Raw genomic sequence first — 23,749 nt, forward strand, 5'->3', positions numbered from 1 at the left:
GCCCCAACCTGCCGAAGCCGGCTGCCACAGACGGGCCCAACGGGCCGCGTCTCCCTTTCCCAGTGCTTGCGCAACCGACCTAGGCCGAGGTCGAGCCGGGAGGCTTTGAGACTCGTGCAAGACGCCGCCTGCGAACTGAGTCACTGGACAGGAAAAAGCACCGGGCCCACCCTCTATCGCGTCGCGGTCGGCCGGTGTCGAGGGTGGGGAGACCGATGAAAGCACAGGGTTTCCATCTCTTTTGTTCCGACAGCTGTAGAAGTGCCGTACGTAGCCATAGGGTATACTCACGCTCAATGCAGCTCGCAACATGACAGCGTTGACCGAAGCATGCGTTGTAAATCTTTTGAGAAAGAAGGCCTAGAGATGGCAGCACGGAACACCTGGAAACAATGGCGATTAGACTAATAATAATAATAATAATAATAATAATAATAATAATAATAATAATAATAATAATAATAACAATAATAATAATAATAATAATAATTGGTTTTTGGGGGGGAAGGAAATGGCGCCGTATCTGTCTCATATATCGTTGGACACCTGAACCGCGCCGTAAGGGAAGGGATAAAGGAGGGAGTGAAAGAAGAAAGGAAGAGAGAGGTGCCGTAGTGGAGGGCTCCGGAATAATTTCGACCACCTGGGGATCTTTAACGTGCACTGACATCGCACAGCACACGGGCGCCTTAGCGTTTTTCCTCTATAAAAACGCAGCCGCCGCGGTCGGGTTCGAACCCGGGAACTCCGGATCAGTAGTCGAGCGCCCTAACCACTGAGCCACCGCGGCGGGGCAGGCGATTAGTCTCCAATTAGTTGTTAACTGCATCCATCCATTGTAAGTATTGACGCACGCGCAGTGCCTCATTAAATGAATTTACTTGGGCCATACCAAGCGCAGATGCATGCGTCATGCGTGTTGAATACGTAGTAGAAGCACTTTCGTGTCGCACAAAGCGCTCATAGCCCGTGCTGCGAAAACTCACAGGCTCGTAACTGTAAGAATAAAAAGAAACTGCCCCACTCAAACGAGAACGCGCTTAAGAGGGCCCAATCTTCACCAGTTCGGAAGCAGTGATTGACGCTCGTCAGGAAAATATGGGCACACTAGAAGGAAATGTGAGACCATCATCAGAAGCAGGATCTAGGTTACGGCCATAGTAGGACAAAGGCCTCTCCTATGTTTCATCTCCAACAAGCCGTGCCATCTGCCTGCTTGACACTCTGCCGCTGCCACCTATATTCGCCTCTTCTTGAAATCCTACCCGCCGCGGTGGCTCAGTGGTTAGGGCGCTCGGCTACTGATCCGGAGTTCCCGGGTTCGAACCCGACCACGGCGGCTGCGTTTTTGTGGAGGCAATACGCTAAGGCGCCCGTGTGCTGTGCGATGTCAGTGCACGTTAAAGATCCCCAGGTGGTCGAAATTATTCCGGAGACCTCCGCTACGGCACCTCTTTCTTCTTTCACTCCCTCCTTTATCCCTTCCCTTACGGCGCGGTTCACGTGCCCAACGATATATGAGACAGATACTGCGCCATTTCCTTTCACCAAAAAACCAATTATTATTATTATTATTATTATTATTATTATTATTATTATTATTATTATTATTATTATTATTATTATTATTATTATTATTATTATTATTATTATTATTATTATTATTATTATTATTATTATTTAAAATCCACTCTCTTGTCCAACCAGATCATCGGCCCGAATTACACGTTCCTTCTGAACTACATTTTCTCCATTCGCTCTCCGCTAGCATATCATTAACTTGAACTCTCGGTCCACGCCTTTTTCTCTCTCTCGACGTTGCGCTACCATTTTCCATGCTTCGTTGAGCTGCCTTCAATCCCACTTCAAACTTTCCCGTTACTCATAATGGCCGAATGCAAACACGTTATATACGTTTATTTTGACGGATACCGACGAGCTGCTGCCATTTTCGTAACTCAGTTTTCGACTCATTACCGCGCACGAAGACCTCTATTATTATCCTTTTTTTTAAGCTGTTCATCGCTTTTTCGACGTCTGCAGATAGATTTCGACGTCGGCCATCTGATCATCGCGATTGGATGCCAGCGCATAGGCCTGCACTTACGTCAATTTTAACCTTTCATCGAGCGTAACCACATGCCAAAGCCAAGAAAGTGGAGGCGACGGTCGCTGTTTTGGAGGGCTCCGGATATATTTCGCCCACCTGGGGTCCTCAAGCGCACACCGACCTCTCAGTACAGCGGCATTTTTGCATTTCGCCTACACCAAAACCTCTGGGGCCGGTAATCAAACCCACGTCCTTGTGCCTGGCAGCCGAACACAATTTCCCTCGACTCAGCGCGCCTCCATTTCTACACGCACTAGCAAGCAAACGCCACGTTAAATGAATGCCTCAGGAATCGTCCTGCAATGCAAAGCGCTAAAGGACAGTTAAACGCGGGACAAAGCTCTGCAAACGTCACGTTAAATGAATGCCCCAGGAGTCGTCCTGCAATGCAAAGCGCTAAAGGACAGTTAAACGCGGGACAAAGCTCTGCGCAGCAGTTTATGGCCAGCACTGCTGGGAGCACGCCAAGAACAAAGCGCTCCGCACCGCCAAAACAGAAGACGTGGTTACGAAACACCTCTGATGTTTCGCTTTGTTCCGTACTCAGTGGACCCCCAGCAGCTCCTGCTTCTCTTTCTGTTTTCCAGATGCTTTTTTCAACGCTTAAAGCAGCTAAGTAAGTGTCCATTGAAGTCAGCAATTTCAGGAGTACTCAATGGGCCACGTTTAAGTTTTAATGCCCAGGAGAGGGCCTTCTACCGTGCAGGTTACATAAACATCATATACAAGCCAGTAGAAACTAAACAATAAAAAGTGCGTCTCGTCTTGGCTACCAGCTTCGCTTCAATTCTCCGTGTTGTTGCTCTTTTTTACGCGTACGGCTTACCTCACGGCACAGTGAGGGAATCAGACGACGGCTGTCCCGGCTAGCGCAAACGTTTATGCGGTGTGACTAACTTCTGCGTCTGGCAACCGTCATTTGCAATTGTCCTCTCTTCTGGGTTCTTGTTTGCAGGGTTGACCCGCCGCGGTGGCTCAGTGGTTAGGGCGCTCGACTACTGATCCGGAGTTCCCGGGTTCGAACCCGACCGCGGCGGCTGCGTTTTTATGGAGGAAAAACGCTAAGGCGATGTCAGTGCACGTTAAAGATACCCAGGTGGTCGAAATTATTCCGGAGTCCTCCACTACGGCACCTCTCTCTTCCTTTCTTCTTTCACTCCCTCTCTTATCCCTTGCCTTACGGCGCGGTCCAGGTGTCCAACGATATATGAGAAAGATACTGCGCCATTTCCTTTCCCCCCAAAACCAATTATTATTATTATTTGCAGGGATGGCCGCAGTTCGCTGAGGAAACCAGTCTCAACGACTTCCACCAACGACCTTTCCCTTTACCTTTCCAAGCTCTGTGAGACTAAGCGCGAAGTAGTGTAGTTAGGGGACATGATGCACTTATGCACGCATATGTACAGTCATGGAACAAAAGTTTGCGGGATGCGGACTGACGATAAAAAACATAATTCTCTCTGCTTTACATCGCTATAAAGCTCGCTGCTATTCGTTCTAGCGGATGGAGCACGTATGCAAAATCATGCATCTTAGATGTTCATTGACTTGCTTTGCCTGATCACGCAGAAATATATATTTATTTTTTTAATGCGAACCCGCATCCCAGAAACTTTTGTGGATGTACGTACCTGTTTAGAATCTTGATTAAAGCATTTATTCATTAATTAGGACACAAAATCAAATTTCGACGGCTATTCGTCCGCTGGTCAACTGAGTCAACCAACCGAACCAATATAAAAGCGAATAATTTACGTCTACTCTGGCGGCATAAAGGCGGCTAACCGCCATTTGTATCGCACGAAGGTACGAGAAAAATGCATAAACATGTCTGCGCACTATTATCTTCTATCCTCTGTACTGTCACATTACTGGACCGCAAGTGAACTATTGGTTTTGTTCGGCCACCACGAAACCGATCACCTTCACATCAATTGTGGCTGCATCTAAAAAGCTGCTGTCAGAGAGGATATAGGAAGAACGATAGAATTGAAGTAGTGGACAGGACTGCTAAAGAAGACAGGAGAGGAAGAGAGGACATGAAGGTAATCTATTCACGACAATTCAAATATGTACATCTATGAATAAGGAATATATGGTTTATGGGGGTTCAGCTTCCCAAAGCGACTCAGGCTATGAGGGACGGCGCAGTGAAGGGCTCCGGAAATTTCGACCTGGGGTTCTTTAACGTGCACCGACATCGCATAGTACAGGGGCCTCTAGAACCTCGATGGAGGCGTTTAAAGAAACTACAGATGCGCAGACTGTAGTCTATAAGATCGAAACAGCCTACTTTTCAGATGCGTGCAAGAGCATCCGGAGCCAGGACTCGAAGTTAGTAAAGTTTCGTCTTCTATTTCGTTGGTCGTGGCTTCCAGGCCACGTAGGCCGGGGCGGACGACGCCTATACGGCAGAGGACCAAATGATGTCAAAACGAAACATTAGAATATATGGACCCAGTTCGAGCTGTGACCTGGTCTTTCGACCACAAGCAAAGTTCACCGTCGCACAATACACAGGCCTCTAGAATTTCGCCTCCATCGAAATTCGACCGCCGCGGCTGGCATCGAACCCGCGTCTTTCTGGTCAGCAGCCGAGTGCCATAACCACTGAGCCACCGCGGCGGCTAATGAATATGTAATAAAGAATATATACCCACTGGTACACAGAGAGAGCAAGATGAACAGAAAGGAAGGGAGGTTAACTAGGCGACGCCCAGTGTGCTACCCTACACGTGGGAAGGGGAACGGAGGGGGCGATAGAAAGGGGAGAGAGGTACAAATTACTACACACGCATCAGTGTTGAGTGTCCTGTCACACGAGTCGAGTTGCGGAACACGGAGGTAGCACCTTAGCGAAAAAGCAAATGTTTAATCCAGCGTCGAATGAGGCGGACACGGAAGTGGACGTTCAATTGGAGCCACTGTGCACAGCAACGTCAATCGTGACGGCTATTTCAAACGCCGCGCCTGTGATAACCAAATTGGGCGTGGGCGGGCCTCCTGTAACAGGAGGGTAATTACACGGGCGTAGTATATTTAACCCTTTATTTCGGTCTCCAGCCGCCCGTGAGAGCGAGACCGAACGAGAGACAACGCACAGAGGTGAATGGACGAGCACGCAGCGATGAGCAGTTTGCTGACGGCCGCACATGCCCAGAAATAGACGCAGCATCAGAGCGCTGGGCGCAAGGACCCCAGCAGCGAATGTTTGAGGAACCACCTCACCTGCTGCTGCTATGTTTACAGTGAACGGCTCTAGACGGTAGACAAGACGGAGACTTTGTTCGGCAGTGGAAAACAAAGGTTTAGCTTGTGGTTAGACTGCGGGGCTAGTTTGTGCCGCTATTGGGTCCCGTCACTCTTGTCATGCTGTAAAAACAGAACAATAAAAAAAGAGGCTCATAAACAGTGCACTTTTCGGCTCAAGAGAAGAGTGAATTGAACCGCTGCAAAACGCAAACGATGAGCCACGGATGCCGTTGAGGAGTTTACACGGAAAGCAGGAAGAGTCTAGGATGAACAAGTGGCTCTCGGTGTCTCATACAGCCGTCTTTCCGTCTCGGCTGAAAGCCTCCAGATTCCGCAGACGGTGGCGCAAGGCAGGTCACCATATTAGCACCTTGCATCTGCACCCTAAGTCATTCGAGTAATGCTGCTAGCAGCGTTATACTGGAATGGCTGTAACTGCAACAACCAAAACTTTTATCGCGTTAAACCCTAATAAAAATTGTCTACAGAGAGTCTATAGACTTCCTATAAAGTCTATTGCTTTCCCATAGATATTTCTTTTTGTGTATTCATATTCTATAGAGTGCCTATAGAAAAACGTCTATTAAACGTGTATGGCCATAAACCTACAGATTTTCTATAGACTGTCTATAGGATTTTTATTGCATATAGACTATTCTCTCGGATTTTATTATATACAGCCTTTAGGCTTTATATAACGAAGTTTCATGGATAGTCTATAGACTGTCGAAAGAAATTTTTGTAAGGGTTAAGGCCCCGTTTTCCAGAAAATCAGGTTCGGCGTTATCGGCATCGGCGTTGTGAGCGAAAAATTGTGGGCCACCTGTGTCACGTGACCTTGCGGCCTCATCACAACCTGCCCACCGGATTGTGAGCAAACCGCCCACTGTGTTAGGTGGCAGTGAAATTATCGATTGGTCACTCGGGAAGAGGAACCTGGGCAGCACAGTTAAGGACCACCGCGGGGAGCATCTACCATCGCATGGCAGTGGTGCATCGCTTAACCGCTGCACTGCACCAGGAGGGGTATGAGAACTCTCGGGGATCTACGAATGTACAGAAGAAAATGATCTACTGCCTATATGGGATTTACCCCATTACGCTTACCGCTTCATACCCTTAAGGCGGAACTCAGGTATGCCCTCCAATTTTTCTGCCACAATCTAATTTTTAGTGCGCTAGCACTCATAATGGCCATCCTCCGCATTTAGCTGGAGTTAGTTTGTGGACAGAAAGTGTAGACACTTTCTGTACACGCCACGCATGAGGCAAGTAATGCTTACGCATTAAAAGATGTCGAGTTTACTTCTGTATACAAAATGCATTGGATGTCATAATATGTGATGCGACAAATCTTCGTTAGCAATATTGCTTATTCGTTTCGCTTTTACATCGATCACTTCCCACTGCGTCTTTGAATTTGCTTTTGCCATGGCTTCTCGTCGGTGGAGAGGTGTGTGGAGACATTCTAGACTCTGAAACCTTCTAGAGTGGGCGGAGACTCGCATGTCGGACAGGCATTTTTACCGGCGTGTGCTTGGGTGTGGGCTCGTCAGGAGGCACCCAAGAAGAGCTGATAAGCGCACCAAAAAAAAAAAAAACAGAGGGAGCACTTAAGCTCCTCCTTAAGGGCATGACGCAAAAGCGTTAATGGGTTAATACCCATGCACACAGATTTGATCATTCTGGACTTTACAGTGATCTTTGGCAGTCCTCATACCACTCCTGGCGAAGAGGTGCAGCAGTTAAGCGGCACGCCACTGCCCTGCGATGGCAGGTGCTGTCACCGGTGGAGTTTGTACGGCCAACGTTCCTCTTCTTGAGCAACCTCTCGAGTCCGGCCATTAATTTAACTGCCACCTGCCATGGCGCAGTTTGCTCACAATCCGGTGGGCAGCTTGTGATGGCGCCACAATACCACGTGACCTAGGTGGGCCACCTAGGTTGCTTGCTCGGGAATTTTTTTGCCCACAACGCCAACAACGACGATGCCGGATTTTCTGCAGACGGGTCCAATTCCTTCAGAGGCAACAGCAACAACGGGAGCATTAACGGGATCGCGTTCATATTCGCTGAACGCGTCATCAGATGACGTTGAGAAGACAGAACGAAGCATCTGAAACACAAGTCGCGCGGTTAACAGAGGTTAAGATGGCCACCTTGCCCCTGCTGTGCCTTGGTGGAGGCAGCTCCTTAGCTTCATCATGAAGGCATAGCTTGCACCAGACGAAGTGTGAACGGGCAAGTGCACCGATTTTTAAGAATCCTGCGACATTCAAGGATTCAAATCTATGTAGACTGTAGGTAAAGCATGCCAAGTTTTTTTTTCGCTAGTGTTTAAAGCAATGACGTAATCGAAGATTAATTTCTAGACTTCTCCTCACAGCAACAGAGCACTGCGGAGAAGCTCGGTATGAGGTCATGGACAGTAAAATTTCAAATTTCTACTGCCGTCAACCATACCCTGCCGTGCGTCGATGGATGCTGCCAAACAACGGTCGGCAGGCTTTCCCTTCGGTGGCACTGGTTTTATTCCTTGAAAGCAAGCGTTCATGCGTTGGAATTGCACCAATAGTGTAGATGACATCATAGCCTCCCACTTGGCGCTACGTAGAAGCTTGAAGGTCGTCGTCATATTAACCGACGATTACGTCACTATTTCAAATGCTAACCCAAAAAGACTTTGCACGCTTTACCTGCAAGTTTCACGCTTTCGACCGCTTAAAGCTCGTTGTATTCCAAAACTTCTGCAGTTGGCGTTTAAGGGGAAAGGAGGAGTAGGAAAAAGTGTAAATAAATTACAAAACTGTCCAGATGTCGAAGTGCTGATGTCCAACACAGCTGCGTTCACGGGTTCGTTGAATAGTAGTACATTGGCGGAAATATAGCTCCATTGGCAGGCTTCTTCTAAACTGTCTTAATGGAGACGTCGCCGTTCCGTGCTCACAGCGCCCCCTCTGGCCTGATCGTCACCTGTGGATCCTACAAGTTGCCAGGGAGAACTCGTGCACGGGAAAGCCTTACTGTGGCATTTCAGATAACGTATGCTCTGCTGAATGGGGTGATTATGCTGAAAATTTGAGAATCGTACGAACGATCGTCTCTGCTTTTTTTTTCTAATTCCTGAAGCTCGATACAGCCCCAGTGGAGGACAACCACGACCTAAATCTCTACGTTGCAAACCTAGACATCTACCCTGCTGGAAAAGACCCAGTTTCTCAGCGCACAAAAGCAACGTCGAATCTTTCTTTGTCTCATGACGTAACTGTCTATACATAACAACCCTCGGGGCAGAGCGCCGCCTCCCAAGCGTCAGCACTGACCCGGCCTCGGCCTCCCCGAACCGACGTCTGGGCATCACGTCCGGCAAAGAATACAGTCCCCCTGCACCGGAAGCAAGCGAGTTACTCTCGCCTTCCAACCCCACGCCACGGTCCGGACGTCATATCCGGCGACAGCGCCACCCCAGATACCAGAGAGCACACCCAGAGCTCGCGACCCCAATCCCGTGATGTCACGTCCCGCCGACCCGCTTGCGCACTGTCATCATCGGCGGCAGGGACCCGGGACCTTCAAGCGGCAGCGGACTTGAGGGTGCGACGCGGGCTTCCAAATTCTTGGCGAAGCCCGGGAGTTTCCAGACAGGCGCTCTTCATGAGCAAGTGGCGGGGGCTAGGGGGAGAGTGGGAAGGGGCACGCAACCACAACACGAAGAGAAGAGCAAGAATAAAAGAAAAGAAAACACGGGGATGTTGGAAAGGAGAGGATCCCTTCTGACGTGTCTCCCGCGCCCCGCGAGCGCTGGTGCGCGCGCGAGAAAGACGGCTCGCGCGAGGCCAAATTTGGCGCCCGCGTCTTGGGCGAGGGGTCAAGAATATTTACGCCAGCGCCGGCAGGCGTCCGCCACTCGCCACCCTCTCCCAGCCACCGCGCATCCCCGGCTTTTTTTCCTGGCCGCCCCTCCAGTCGCCGCGCGTCGACACAGCTCTCGCCCGGGTTTAGCGCGTACGACCACCACCGCACCGCCACCTCGGAAACCTGTGAGTACGCGCCACGTGCCAGACACTGCACTGGAGGAGAGATTTACGCGCCTGTCATCTCTATCGTACACTTGGATATTAGGAACAACAGTATTGCATTCTTCTCAAGAATTTGTGCTCGTCCGTTTAACCGCTTAACTTCCGAGTTGAAATAACAGCAAGGAAACAAAAAAGGGCGTTGAGGGCTCAGTCTGTAAACCGCTGGCCAGAAAACTGAGAGGTCCCAGGTCGTACTCGGCAGCGGAAATTTTCGCTCGTTCACAGGAAGAACCGTTATGCGGGGCGAAGAAAGGAAGGAGGGTTTTAAGTAAATTGCTGCGAGGAATTGTCTGAAGATTGCGTGCTGCTGCTTGTCAGGGCTTTGTGAGCGAATGAACCCAACGCTGACCGCTGAGGCATCCCAGCTTCTAACTCCTCCACCTCCTTCCTTTTACTAAAGAACTTCGCAGTACACGACTCCACTGCAACTGTTAAAGCACAAAGAAGGGGAATTTTGTTGCTTGTGTATGACGGACCTTTGGGTACGCCATCGGGTTCCAGCTTTCTGGTTGCGTAGATGTTTGCAAAGGCGGAGACAGTGTGGCGATTAGTGACTGCACCGATATGACAGGTCTGAAAACTTTACAACTGGCCTCGAGGAACTCACTGGTAAACCCGCTCACTTGCTCCAGTTCACTTCTTCGTTGTACTCATGGCAGCGCGGCCTGAGAACGACCATCCTACAAGTGGACAGGAGTTAAACCCCAAATAGTCTCTGAAAGTGAAACTATGTAAACTGGGAATAACCTGACACGATCGCGTGTGTATCCCGAGATTTCGGTTTCGATTACTCATTTTGAATATCCACGTTTATGTGTACAAACCATATGTGTGCTGTACTATTACGCGCGATAACATGAATGTTGAACCGCTGGACCGTTGAAGTACCATGCAGGCTACTCATGCAATTTCGGAGGACAGTGGTCTGACCCGCAAGGTGCTGTCACCCATTGAAAGCGTGAGGGTCCCGGGAATATTTACTTTCCTGGCACCTGAGAGGATTGTTAAACTTAAAACCGCGAAATTGTGCGTTTTCGCTGCGCTAGCACGCTCAGAAAACGACACACACATGTCACTTGCAGTGAAACACTAGGAGCAAAGTGCAGCTCACGGAACCTAGGGGCATTAGAGCGTACATTGGAGCGGTTAAATTTTTTTATTTGGTTTTTGGGGGAAAGGAAATGGCGCAGTATCTGTCTCATATATCGTTGGACACCTGAACCGCGCCGTAAGGGAAGGGATAAAGGAGGTAGTGAAAGAAGAAAGGAAGAGAGAGGTGCCGCAGTGCAGGGCTCCGGAATAATTTCGACCACCTGGGGATCTTTCAGGCGATAAGATTTTGTGGCCCCTCTCCGTTAGGTTTTGATGCGAAAGCACTTCTAGCCGCAATACCCGGCTTTTAGCAGTGTGTCTGTGTATGTGTGTGAAGCCTCTGAGTAACAAGAGTAACTGACTCACTGCAGGACAGTGGACACCTCAATTGCCCTGCGAGTAGGCGGTGGCGTCCACCTACAAATTGGGAGTTGTGAGCCTTTCCTGTTCTCAAAACCAGCGGAAGGTTTAAGCTCCGTGGCACACGGGCGCCTTAGCGTTTTTCCTCCATAAAAACGCAGCCGCCGCGGTTAAATACCATTGTGTTTGCATCCTGTGTACCATCTCTTTCAATCCCTACTCTTTTCTAACTAGTGTCACCTTTTCAATCTGCCAGACAGAAACAAGCACGCCGATGTCACCCACGCGGACGAGCATACGCTGCTGAGATGACAACGTTAATTTTGAACACCAGGTCGTGAAGGCAAATTTAGCGCCAGAACGAAACAGCCTTACCGCGATACAGGCGATCAGCATCTGTTAGCGTTAACTATTCAAGAACAAGAACGCATACTATTAGTATTACCATACAAAAGCACCTACAGCGGCAGTGCAGGAGCTCAAAAGAAAACGATACTACTAGTTGGTTTTAATTTAGACAGATCTCGAGAATCCTAGGCAGCGTGATCTTGTTTCCTCAACTGGGGGTACAGTCAGCGCAAGAAAACGTCCTCGTTAGTTAGCGTTAGTTTTGCATACGCATATACTGCGCTAATTTTTTCGCGGCTGTTCATTTTGTGGTGGCTAACAACTGCAAAGAGGGGATCCGAGGAACAAGGAAGACTTTTGACTTGAAAATGCGGATTCAATAAAAATATCAAACGATAATGAACATCCCGGTTCAGTGCAAGAACTGTCCAGCAGCTTTTCGCGCAAGCCGTCAAACTTGGTGTTCACATAAACAAGCCCCTCTTCAAACAAGAAAAATTGGAGCGGGCACTTAAGCTCCGCCTTAAGGGTGTGACGCAATAGCGTATTGGGTTAGGTTTTTCATTCTGGGCAGTTTGACACCTTTGAAAGCATTTTTAATTTTTTCATTTATCTAAATTAAATAATTCATCAATTACACTCTAAACTTTCTCAGCACCATCAAGCGTTGGAATTTCATACCGAGAATTTTGACACCTTCGAATCTCCTTTTCCCAATTTTTTTCAGTTTTTCATATCTTTAAATAATTAATTACATTGATTTAGTTAACGCGTCGTCGCCTATAACACACCAGTCAATCATCAATCACTACAACCACAAGTTACCATGATACGATTTTTTTACGCAGCCCCTGATTATTTCCGACACGCGGAGGCGACTACTACTACACCGACGGCTTTTCGACCGAACTCTAGCTGTACACGCTGTGGCGTAATACGGACGCATGGCTGCATCATTCATTTTTAATTTTTAGGTTAGAAATAAAAATCTTTTAAGACCATGAGGTGAAGTCATATCTAAGTTCTTCTATACACGAGTAAGTGCGAAGAAAAATTGGAAAATTGGTTTTGGGGGAAAGGAACTAGCGCAGTGTCTGTTTCACATATCGGCGGACACCTGAACCGTGCCGTAAGGGAAGAGAGGAAGGTGGGAGTGAAAGAAGAAAGAAACAAAGAGGTGCCGTAGTGGAGATCTCCGGAATAATTTCGACCACCTGGGGATCTTTAACGTGCACTGACATCGCACAGCACACGGGCGCCTTTTGCGTTTCGCCTCCATCGAAACGCGACCGCAGCGGCCGGGTTCGAACCCGGGAACTCCGGTTTAGTAGCCAAGCGTCCTAACCACTGAGCCACCACGGCGTGTTAAGTACAAAGACTATGGGCGTAGATTTCGGGCTGTATACATGCAGAATAACCATGGTTTTAACGTTTCTTTCTGAATAGGCTAGATAAAAAAGGGAATTAAAACTGAATTTTTGCACTACAAGGGACTCTTTAAGGTCAAGACAAAGGGGCTATCGGCATTATTTGTCGCTATCAAAATGCTTACGTGAGGGGAGCAATGGAGTCGAATGCGCAAAGCCGTGCTCAGCAGCCGAACGCCCTTAAGCTGTCGGGACTCGTGCATGGTAGAAGGGAGCGTATACTTGTTTGCATTGTTTATGTTCACTTTGAAAGCGTATTTCGCCATTGTTTAGACACCGTCGCAGTTGGCTCACATTCAAAGCCTGCTTCTTGATGGCTGTGCACCGCTTTATATGCACTGCTGTGGCATTTTTCGCATCGTAAATATAGCACCTTGGCGATGTCCAACCACTCAGCGACCCAACAAGAACGGTGCTCTTTAACGCGGGCCGCAGTGGTGAAACAGACTAATTGTTTTTATCTGATGGCTGTGGCCTAATGGAACCGCTGCCAGGCTCAATTCGCTCGTCGCTTCTTTTGTTTCCAGCCGGATAGCGTAAGCTTCCCCCCCCCCCCCCCCTTCGGGTTCTCACTAAGAGCGATGTGTTCCGCCGGGTACTGTCTCCGCCACCAAGCGCGCATTAGGTGCCAGAGGCTTTATATAAAAACAAGCACAGTTGCCAAGGCCCAGCAGATGTCACAGCCCTCTCCACCCTCAACCCAAAACAATATTTCACTACAGAAGAGTTCCGCAAAATGCGCGGTCAACTTTCGCCTTTGCGATTAAAAGTAGCCCCTTGTTAGAACTGCGCGCGTGAATTCGATGTGGATATTTGCTCGGCCCTTTGATGAAAAGTCCTAGATATTCCGCCATCCTCCGGTGAGAAAAAGGGACAGCGGTCGCTGTTCCCGTTCTTCTTACTCTCATTCCAAACACGCACAGCTAGCTCTTTAATCGTAACAGTTAATAACAATAATAATAATTGGTTTTTTGGGGGGAAAGGAAATGGCGCAGTATGTCTCATATATCGTTGGACACCTGAACCGCACCGTAAGGGAAGGGTAAAGGAGGGAGTGAAAGAAGAAAGGAAGAGAGAGGTGCCGTAGTGGAGGGCTCCGGAATAATTTCGACCACCTGGGGATCTTTAACGTGCACTGACATCGCACAGCACACGGGCGCCTTAGCGTTTTTCCTCCATAAAAACGCAGCCGCCGCGGTCGGGTTAGATCGTAACAGTTGTGAAATTCCTTTTCAAAACACGGCGCTTTCCCGCGTCCACTTCGCGCAGTAACGATACAGTGTACTAATGTACTGTTCAATTCGCTGAGGATAGGAGATGGAAGCGCCGCCTAGGAACGGCAAATGAGCTGTCGTCCTTTGTCGTCATTAACTTCGGAAGCGCTGGAATGCATTGCTTGCCTCAGTTCTAATTTGTATCTTTCAGACTCTGATATCTACGAATTTTCGTTCCTGCTTCTATTCCCCTGATTTTGTCATCAGGTGCCAGCGTGCTTATCAGCCATCTCCGAGTTTGCAACATAGGCTGCTCACTTGTGCACAGCTCATTTTACTGCCCACAGGTGGCGTGACAGTCAGCTAACCTCTGAGTTTCGACCTTTCGGACCGCCGGAACGCATGTGCCATGTGAGAAGTTCCGCAGATGGTGTGATAAAAAAAGCTCTGAACCCCCCCCCCCCCCCCCCCCACGCACACACACACGCATACACATGCAGGCACGTCACATCCCACTCAAATACATGGCACTGCCAGGACCACGTAGGCATAGCGCAACATTCTCCACCAACGACAGCGCCCAGGCCCTCACTACGACAGATGGCACATGCTCTCAAAAGCGCCCACTTCGCGAATCTATGGCCAAGGACGACGTGGCGGCCATCACGTGGACAGACGGTTTCTAGGACACGACAAACTACGCTGACGCCGCCGTCACAAGAATGTACCTCACTGTACTGTCGCTGTTGAAGAACAGCTTCTAGCCATCGACCAATCAGATCACGCCGCCTTGCTTTGCAAATGGCGCCGGGTGGGCAGCCGCCAGACAGGCGGCTAGGCCTAACTATAGTGTGCCATGAATGAGTCCCGCTTGCGGCTGTCAGTGAAACATCGTAGAAATCAGTTACAAGCGGGTCGCGTAGTATGCATATGATGCGCCGACGTTGTGAAGTCGAACTTTCAGTACTTGAGCGGCCCGCGTCCGCGACGACGTGCTACATATGTGCCCGCGTAGCGGGGACAGTAACCCGCATCACCCGCATAATGTGCCCGCGTCGCGGGCACAGTAGCACGCAGACCATAAGCTCGATGGAGGCGAACTATAGAGAGCCCGTGCACTGTGCGATGTCAGTGCACGTTAAAGAACCCCAGGTGGCCGAAATTTCCGGAGCCCTTCACTGCGGCGATCCTCATAGCCTGAGTCGCTTTGGGACGTTAAACCCCAGTAAGCCATAAACCTAAACCTAATATTACTAAATATATATAAACAAGCTTTTTAAACTTTGACTGTAGGGCAAAAATTATTGCGAAATTGAAACCATCAAACGTCGAAATTGAGCCCACTTTTCAAAATTGCCGAATTGGCAAAATCGTCATACCCGACCGCGGGGGCTGCGTTTTTATGGAGAAAAAACGCTAAGGCGCCCGTGTGCTGTGCGATGTCAGTGCACGTTAAAGATCCCCAGGTGGTCGAAATTATTCCGGAGCCCTCCACTACGGCACCTCTCTCTTCCTTTCTTCTTTCACTCCCTCCTTTACCCTTCCCTTACGGCGCGGTTCAGGTGTCCAACGATATATGAGACAGATACTGCGCCATTTCCTTTCCCCCCAAAACCAATTATTATTAATCGTCATAGACATCGAAAGTGAAAAATATGTCTTCGAAAACTCAACAAAGATGCGAAACCGGCTATTACAGCTAGCTATGTAAAATCTAAATGCAATCGTACGCTGCGTGTCTGATACCAGAGCGACACTTTAGATGAATGGCTGCAGAAACCTGCGGTCACAGTCTGCGTTAATAAAGCTATGACAGCCTGCTTTTTCCATGTTTTTCGCCATAACGAAGTTTTGGTGCGCAAGTTTTCTGAAGGCGGCGATGAAGATGGAGGTTACAGCCTTCAAGTGGTTACAGTCACGTGTCCTCACGGGAACACATAATGTGACTAGGAAGCACTTCCACCTCTCAGTTCCATCATTCAGTGCACCATCGAATAACGTGCGCACTATGAAAAAAAAAATTGGCGGTGGTTTAGCTCTGGTTAAACCTGGAATGACGCGTTAGCTACAGCTGGCCGAGTTGAACTTGGTCACGTGACCAACCGCGTGATCTGCCACGGCGCCGCCGGCAGCTGCTCCGCAACACGTGACAGCGTGGCGGCGTCCGCCACGCTGAAGGCTTGAAATGCTACCGTAATGTAGCTATCGCTACAAAAGTTGCTGGCGGTTTAGCATTGCCAACCACGAAATATTGCGTAAAAGCAGGTTTTTCCGCGCTGTTTTTACTCAATATTTGAAGTACGCCAAGTACTTGAAAGCGCGTTTCCTTTCCTTTCGTGACTTATTGCGCACAGAATGGATGTTGTTGAAGACGACGTGCAAAGCGCAGCAGGCGTGATCGGCAGACTGCTTTGTAACCTCGATTTTCATTCCGATTTCCTCAAGATCTCTCAAAATTCGTGATTTTCTTTAACTCTCAGATTCCTCTATGTTTATGAGCCGCTTGAGATAAACTGGGACGAGTTTTTTTCCTGTTTGGATCTGCACCAAACCCTGGCCAATCACCCACCGTGGGTATATGCCATCGTATTTGAGGCAACAACAACAACGGCTGCCGCGATAGCATAGTGTTCTCGTGCAGTTGCCAGCGAAACTGATCTCTTCGCGCCGCCGTTTGTTCGAAACCCAGTCGCGGCAATATTTACTTTATTTCTCCAGGTTAGCCAAGGTCACGCTCATTTAAAGTGTTTCCCGCATTGCGTGACTAACTTCATAGGCTTCACCACACACCGGCATTCTCCAGGTTAGGAGGCCAATAGAGCTTTCGCATTTAAACAAGGCAGAGCAGACAAGATGCAATTCTTGACAACTCAAACTTGAACTAGGAGCGGGAGGAAATCCTCACTTCGCTGATCAACGTTTTGACCAGAGGACACTTTTGCGTGTGGGGGGAAACAGGGATTTCCCCCTCCCCCATTCAAGCTTGCACCGTTATGACAAGCACACACGCTGATTGGAGTTAATAACTGGAGTTAATACGTGCGTACCACAAACCAACTGAACACTGCTTCTCTTCGCAGCGCAAGCCGAGCCGGCCACAAGGAGCAGAGACAGCATGTCGACGTACAGGGTGCGTACCATCCCGACACGCACGGTGACGACCGTGCGGCGCCCAGGTGCTCGGCGATGACGTCGACGACTTTTTCGACTTCCCTAAGGCCCGACCGGCTGGTTCCGAGTTCACCACGGTGCGCCACAGGGTCACCCCCGGTGGAGGCATCGTGACCACCACCACGACGACGACCACGACTCAAGGCGTATCATCCGTGACGTCAGTCTGGACGGCATGGACGCGGACCCCCTTCTTCGCGCGGGACGTCTCCAGGCCCTCCCGGGTCAAGGACCTCGAGGAGTTTAAGGTGAGCGCCCCCCCCCCCCCCCCAATACCGCGTGGAGGTCAACTTTATCAAATGTTTGCTCCCAGTAAAAACCTATTCTATGCGTTTTTCAAGCTGCGCTGATGTTTATTCAGCAACAAAAACTCATTTGTTCCTCGGAAAACTGGATTTGAAAATGGAACAATTTTATCCGGCAACTCGATTTAAACTCATGAATGAATTCAGGACTGAAAGACTCCGGTTTCACACTTGGTAGTGACAGTAGTGTGGCCTAGCCTAAGAGATCTGCGATATTGTATCGTTTCTCATCATCACAGTTTGCTTACGAAAAGGGCCTCTGATTGCTCTACCTGCATCCCATTTTCTTTTAACCGCAACCAGCTTTTAAGACCTCCGTTATCACTGAAAACAACATTTTTAGTCACAAGACCAGTGGTAATCTACTAACAGAGACTGACTTTATTTTTTTTTATTTTATTTATTCATACTGTTAACCCTCTGCATGAGGGTCATTACAGGGAGGGAAACATATATAGACACAAGTGCAATTCTCTTCGCTAAAAAAAAAAGAAACACTCAAATGCACAGAATTACAGATTTGCACAGCAATCTTCCAGGAACGCGTTCACACCTATCACAAATTTTTCTACATCTGTTTGGTCCACAACGTCACTTGGTAGTTGATTCCAAATTTCTACAGCATCGGGAAAAAAGGAGTAGCGATAGACATCAGTACGTGTAATAATTGGTTGTAATACCTAACTGTGATTTTTCCGAGGGCAACGCTTCAGGGGAGGTGTAACATAGTGATGTTTATTAACTTTGACTTTATCATTCATTATCAGAAAAAAAAGTTTCAATTTCTGCTTTGTTCTTCTTACTTCTAGTGATTCTAACTGACGCTCTTTTAGCATTGCTGTGACTGAATCAGTGCGGCGGTATTTAGAGCATATAAAACGTGCTGACATCCTTTGCAATCTTTCCAGTTGCCGTTTTAAACCCTTTTGATGAGGACTCCACACTGCACTTGCGTACTCTATGATTGGCCGCACGAACGTCTTGTACGCAATCAATTTAATTTCTCTAGTCGCATTCGGCAACTTCCTCCTCAGGAAACAGACCTTCTGGTAGGCTTTTAAATAGACATTTTCAATATGGGTGCGCCAGTCAAGATTATTTGTTAATGTCACTCCCAAGTACTTGAGACACTTTACTTGATCTAAGGAATTTTCACCGATATTGTATCGAAACATCATAACATTCTGCTTCCTTGTTACTTGCATGTAATTAGATTTTTTGTAGTTTATTTCCATACCCCATTTCAGGCACCACGAGTTTAACGACTGAAGACACCTATTTATGTTCATCTGATCTGCCGGGGAAGCCACAGGAGAGTAAATCAAACAATCATCGGCAAAAAGTTTCATTCTGACAGGCGATTCGACGATAGCAGAAATATCATTTATATACAATAAAAACAAAAGCGGACCTAAAACGGAGCCCTGTGGCACCCCCGACAGAACTTCACGCCTATCCGATACTGCACTTTCTATTTTGACGACTTGACAGCGGTTACTTAGATAGGCCTGAATCCACAGTACTATATTTTCAGCGATTCCTAATCTGCGTAGTTTAAAAAGAAGCTTATGATGCGGAACTTTATCGAAAGCCTTCGAGAAGTCTACACAGACCACATCTACCTGCTGACGTTCATCTATAGCCTTGCAAAAGTCGTTCACTGTTTCAATTAACTGCGTAACTGTCGAAAGGCCGGTCCGAAAACCATGCTGAAATGGACACAATAGGTCATTTATTTCCAAAAAATGAAGGATGTGTTTAGCTATTATGTGTTCAAAAACCTTGCAACATACGGAAGTGAGTGAAACTGGCCTGTAGTTTTTTACAAGAAGTCGATTACCGCCTTTAAATACCGGAACTACTATTGCGCTGCGCCAGTCACGAGGTAAAGAATGATCCCGCAATGACTTTTCAAATAAAATTTGCAAATAATATGATAACCACTCAGCATACCGTTTAAGGAATTCCGTCGGTATTTCATCGGGACCGCTCGATTTCTTCGGGTCCAGAGACAGCAGCTGCTCACAGATGCCCTCCCTATTGATGCGAATCTCGTGCATTGAGTATGGCAACGGGTAAATTATTGTATGATCACTCTCAATATCATTGTCATCCCTACTAAAGACCGACTGGAAGAAATCATTAAACAGATTTGCAATATCATTTTTATCAGTCACCTCATCGTCCCCATCCATTACCTGTGTGATTGCGTTCTTTTTCGCTGAAAAATATCGCCAGAACTTTTGTGGTGAGCTTGTGAGAAAATTAGTCAGTGTTGTATTGAAGTAAGTTTTTTTCGAATCTAATAACACTGTTTTCAGCTTCTTTTTGATGTTTGAAAGTTCTGTCGCTCAATTTTTTTGCTTTCGCAGCCTTTTTACCTTGCGCTTTAACTGAATGATCTCTCTAGTGATCCAAGGATTGAGCTGCTTCGATTTCTTTGAGCGAGTGGGAACAAACCTATCAATGCAATATTTTAGTGTGCCCTTAAAACGTTGCCACAATTCCTCGACACTTTCATGGTGTGATGCAGTTGCAAACTGATTCAAGTTTTCTTCTAAGACGTCTAAGATAGACGTATCGTCTGCCCGGCTGTAATCTTTGACCCGTATTAAAACATGCGATTTTTTGCGAACTTGTGTGTTCAACCGCACATTCAAACAGATCATCTTGTGGTCAGATAATCCCGGTGTCCAATAAAAGGGCCCCAAAGTTAATTTCATTTTTTTTGCTGTGTTGTGTTGTAAGCTCCAGAAGTCATTGGTGATCTTTATTCTAAGCACGAAACGCAAAAACAAAGGAGACATCTGTCGATGCTGATGACTCAAGCCAGGTGTCGCGTGAAATAGTGCCACGATGCATACACCTCGATTCTCAAATGCCATTGGCTGAGAGCCTGCAGTTCTCTACTGATTGCACAACCGTTTTCTGCATCCTTCTATGCAAAAATTGTTAGCATACTGTTATCACACATATCTCAACTCATTGAGTCTTTCTGTTGCGAAAATGTCAAGGTGCCGTGTTTTTGCTATAGTTACTTTTTCACTTCCGACGGATTTTGCGACTGCCCAGCACAGCTGTCGACGTAAAGTCTTTATACTGTGACCGGCAAGCTCATGGACGCTGGAAAATCGATAACAGCTGTTATATGTGCGAACCAATTTAACTGAATCCAAATTCTGATGCTAGCTCTAGCTTCAATAATTCTGCATTCTTTAGGCAAGTTAGAGTTACAATTTAGGAAGTGTTCGAACATTTCCTTTCTGGTATCGCCTAATGTGTTCAGTCAACTCCAAAGCTTTCAGCGCTCCTCACCTCAAGTAGAGTTCGTTAAATCTAAGAGAGCCCGTTAATGCGAACACTGCCAGTATACGATGAGCCTGAGCTCATTCTCAGGAAAGCATGTATAGGTAAGCATCATTATTAAGAATTTGAAGGAACGCTGAATATTTATTTTCTATTTTGCATGCATTCAGTTAAAAGTACTGGAAGAAAAAACTACACGCGCCGTTTAAGTAGCAGTAAAGTTTCCTCGTTATATCACTCAAGCTGCCACATTCCCTTTCGTCATAGTGATTTTTTTTTCCTTGCTTCAGTGAAATCGCATGAAAGCATTGTTGCCTGTTTTAATCTTACTAAACAAGAACAACCCTAAGGAGTCAACATCCCTTCCTACAGCCGAACCTGGATATATCTAATTACTTCTTATCGAACAGTGAGAAGATCGCCTTGAAAATACCATGCTAAAGTAGATTACTGTTTGCATTTATCGATTTCTCGTAAACTGATGAAATGAAGCAGTCTCACTGACCATGGTCGAGAAGAAAAGACGTTTCGGCTATGGTCAGTGACTGCTCCTTCATTTCAGCAGATCATCATGCCTAAGAGGATGGATTGCTGTCAAACTCTCGACTAAATCGATTTCGCGTTTAATGAAAAATGGCACCACCGTGTGTCAGCCGTGTCGGCTGCGCGGCCTTAGGCACATGGCGACAACACGTGCTAGCCTATACCACCTGTGGCTACACTGAACACTCTCTCAATGTAAGCGCTGGAAGAAAGGGCGGTATTGTAACATATGAACACCTTGAGCACCAGCTCGTAGTTGCACAATGCATCGATGCTAGCGTCCAAATCCTTTATGAAGCGCTGCCCTTCGTTGTAGCTCTATGCTTTGTGTGGAAGCCTCAGACATGGGTGTAGCGGGAAGTTGCGGCGCTATCTAAGAGGACGGGGGATCTGTACAGAGCGGTCACATGATATTTCTCGCGAAGAGAACTGCAGTATAAGATTGCAGTGAACTGGCTATGGTCCGGACATGATCGCGCGCGATGTTTCTCCGCAGACAGTCCGTTGCCGCTCTGTAATTACTTCAATGAAGGAAACACCCTCGCTAGCACCAGTGTTTGCCGTCATTTAAGGTTCTCAAAACTGTACAGTTCCTTACAACTTGTTTTTGAAAAAAAAGTACCTGATTACCAATAACCAAATACAGAAAAACGTTACTGAATTCCTGATATGTTACCATTTGAAAAAAGTTATTGAATTCCCAGTACATTACCATTTGAAAAAAGTAATCGATTAATTACAAAAAAATGCAGTTGATTACAAGAAATCAGTTACCTGCAACACATAACATACAACTCTGGACGGGTAGCCTTCGATCCAGCGTACCCATGTTCCATGTAACACCGCTGTCGTGCGGAAAAGCCGTCGTTCCGTACATCGGTTGTCATGTCGTGAAGTCTGCCTAACAGGCTGAATGCTCTCAGCGGTTTTCGCCCGGCCTGCTTCATTGCCGAAGACGTTGAGGATATCAACTACATCTTAATTTTAGTGAAAGAATCCTGCTTATGGTGCACTGCTAAGATTTGACCTCATATGATAGGTGGTGACTAGCTCCAAAACACCGCTGTGGCTTCGCTAATGGGCGGCACGTCACTAGACTTCTAGGCCACATATGAACTTATCCATAGCCAAGGTAGCTGTTCCACTGAGTTAGTACACATGGTCGACAGGACTTTCAAGGCTTCAGTTCTCAAGATTTCATCGAGTGTCACGCACTGACCGCATGGCACTGTGCCATCAAATATTGCCATGCAACGCGTCTAAATGCTGTGGTTCTCTCGCTTCCTACCACCGACTGCAGGTTTCCTTCGACATCGGCCTGCACTTCAAGCCGGATGACCTGTCGGTGAAGACCAGGGCCGGCATGGTGTTCATCACGGCCAAGCGTACCGACGGCAACATCACACGCGAGTTTGACCGCAAGGTGCCGCTGCCCGACGGCGTCGACCCGCTCACTGTACGCGCGCTGCTCAGCCCCACCGGAGTGCTCACCATCAAGTCGCCCCGCAACCTGTCGTCGCGCTACACCTCCAACATCTACGAACGACACGTCCCCGTTCGCATGAGCCTGTACTAAAGAGAAGGGGCAGTACACACAGGGATGCTGTTCGCACCGACAACGCTACCGAACTAAGAGCCAAATTAAGACATGAGCCTCGGATTGCAGTCAATCCCACGGCTACGATGGCTTGCTGCCAGGACTTGTGGAGTCTCAGCGACCAGCCTCAAAGCGGCTTGAGCTGCAATCCTACTGGAGCCTCTTATCTGGCCAAGAATTTCTTTTTCCCTGCCAGCCGAACGCACGTGCAAAAGTTGCGGCCTAACAAAAATCACCTAAGTGCAACCAGGCCCCAAAGGCAGATGCAGTGAAGAAGTGTATACCTCGATAAAGGCTTGAGAAGAACCTGATTTCCCTGTCGTATCAGCAAACCTTGTTTCCTAGAATACTAAAGGGCTGAGAACTTAGCAATCATAAAACGAAACGCGAATATTTTGAATGGGTGTTGAGCTTGCCACAAACTATAAAAAAAAGTGTCATGGTGTTGGCTTTTCTGGGTCAAAATGGCAGTTAGTAAGGTGTGCGATTGATTCTAGTGAGCCCATTACGCCTAAATGCAATATGGGATTTCAGGATGACACAGTTACAAACTGACATCAATGCCATGTTCTTTTTTTTTTTTCGCTACAATGGTGTCACTTCCTTGACAAATCTTGGTGCTTGTAATCTCCCCATGCTTTTTGCCGACAATTAAAGAATGCAGAAACTTTCACTTCCTTCTTGGCACATTGAGGTATACTTGGGGTGCCAAGATAAAGCTTTCCATTATTTTTTTTAGCCTTTCTGAAGTTCCAAAAGATGGAAAATAGGGGAAAGTTTTCTGAGATATCACTGCAGGCTCATCTAAGGAGCGCACAAGTTCAAGAAGCATCATCAAGGGCTGTTTATTGTGTTCTGTGATCTCTCAGAAGCATTTCTTTTCTTTATTTTACTGCTTAAGTAAAGAAGAATTCTCATAACTCCATTTGTCTGAGTCAGCCT

At 47.5% G+C, this 23,749-nt stretch overlaps 1 pseudogene across 1 annotated transcript; it reads left to right on the top strand.

The window, feature by feature from the left end:
- The first annotated feature begins 9,108 nt into the window (after positions 1 to 9,108).
- Positions 9,109 to 23,732, top strand: LOC144107606 (heat shock protein beta-1-like; annotated as a pseudogene). The gene is made up of 3 exons (XR_013309329.1): positions 9,109 to 9,405; positions 16,966 to 17,304; positions 22,511 to 23,732. The product of XR_013309329.1 is annotated as a heat shock protein beta-1-like (transcript).
- The last annotated feature ends 17 nt before the right edge of the window (positions 23,733 to 23,749 follow it).

This window comes from Amblyomma americanum, chromosome 10, assembly GCF_052857255.1.
Source record: "Amblyomma americanum isolate KBUSLIRL-KWMA chromosome 10, ASM5285725v1, whole genome shotgun sequence".
NCBI classification, from domain to species: domain Eukaryota; kingdom Metazoa; phylum Arthropoda; class Arachnida; order Ixodida; family Ixodidae; genus Amblyomma; species Amblyomma americanum.